We start from the raw sequence: 1,529 nt of genomic DNA on the forward strand, positions 1-1,529 counted from the left end.
GAAAGAATGTTGCGATTAAAAACTTGTAATTTGACTTCGAGCGCTTTGATTAAGTCAAACATTACAATCATCGTTTTATTAACACACTATAGTTTGATATTTAATTTAACTCATTTAAGTGAGAACATAAATCAGTAAAAAAATAGTTTTGCAAGCCATTCTGCATCCATTAATTGACTGTATTATTCAATAATAATCCGAGGGCACCCTGTTTTTAACCCATCATTGCCTGCTGTGTGGTGGATGTTCTGGTAGGGGTGTCCTACGGGTGGGTGGTTCCTTCGTATGCACAACCTCATTTAATTGGGGCGTCGCACTACGTAGACGCAAACTTTGAAAACACAGTATCTGTTCTTATCAGCTTGATATCTGATACGGTTTCCATCGGAGACCTTCGATATTAAACTGATTTTTGGAACTAAGCGGGACAGGGGATTGCTCCCTCCCCGCCACGGGTTGCTCAGGCCTGGCACTTATTGCCTGAGATAGCCCACTCCCTTGGGGGAAAATATTAATAAAAGATATAAAAAAAAAAATTTTCACAAAACAAAATTTTTTTTTTTCCAGTTGGATTTCCTTCACGGAGGATGCCAGAGAAGCGATTACGCATATAGGAAGACCATATCCAAGCATGGCAGAGCAGGAAAAAGAAAATCGGGCGAATTCTAGAAGATAAAGGTAAGAAAAAATGTGGAAAGCAAAAAACTGCCATCGCCGCTTACATCTGGCACGCTACGATGAAGAGGAGCGGTGCAAGAAATAGCCTCACGTGCATTTGGTAGAAATCGCTATTCGGCGATTCTAATAGAATCTAGGAAAATAATATTTGCTGTTTTTTTCAGTGTGTGACTACTGTGGACTACATGCATGGCCTGCACGTAGAAACACCAGGAAGAACAGGAAAGGTAAGCCTAACTCTTTATATTGAAGTAATAAATGAGCGCGAAAATTTTTTAAAATAACGGATAAAATCAAATTGTTTGCAAATGTTTGCATCAAAAATAATTTAATATGAAATCGGCGATTATTGTACGTTAAATACATAAATTTCCAACGTATGCAGCAAGCGAAAAACTGATTAGCATCGAAATGCTATCAGTATGTGCACAACGCAACGCTGTTACGGACTACGGCATATTTTCCTTCTGTGATGAATGGTGATGAACAGGAGTTTTATGCCGTTGTCAGGCAACACCCATGCAATACCTGACATTTCCTGTAGCCTTTAGCATCGTCTGCTATCGTTTCCTGACGTTCTTTCGTGTGTATTAACGGATATTTGCCGATCGACGTCACCTGGACACACCACACGTGTATTGTACGTTTCCAGACTTGGCCCGTCGGCACCTTTGATGTGTTTTTTATCGCTTCTCGGCCTTATGGCTAAGATCGAATGCGTGGTTTTTCCTGTGTATTTTTGGTGTTTCGTTACCCTGGTAAGTACCCATATTGCCTTTCTCCTTTTCTAACACCCTTCTTCTTCTGTTGGTGGTTTGGCCTGCACGGTTGGAATACATCGTGTATTCGCT

The 1,529-nt window shown here is 40.5% G+C and overlaps 1 pseudogene; it reads left to right on the top strand.

Annotated features, from left to right (window-relative positions):
- Positions 1 to 292: 292 nt before the first annotated feature.
- On the top strand, positions 293 to 499 carry LOC111626766 (annotated as a pseudogene).
- The last annotated feature ends 1,030 nt before the right edge of the window (positions 500 to 1,529 follow it).

The sequence above is a fragment of the Centruroides sculpturatus genome, unplaced genomic scaffold, assembly GCF_000671375.1.
Source record: "Centruroides sculpturatus isolate CEXI.00-Female unplaced genomic scaffold, Cexi_2.0 scaffold506, whole genome shotgun sequence".
Lineage (NCBI taxonomy): Eukaryota > Metazoa > Arthropoda > Arachnida > Scorpiones > Buthidae > Centruroides > Centruroides sculpturatus.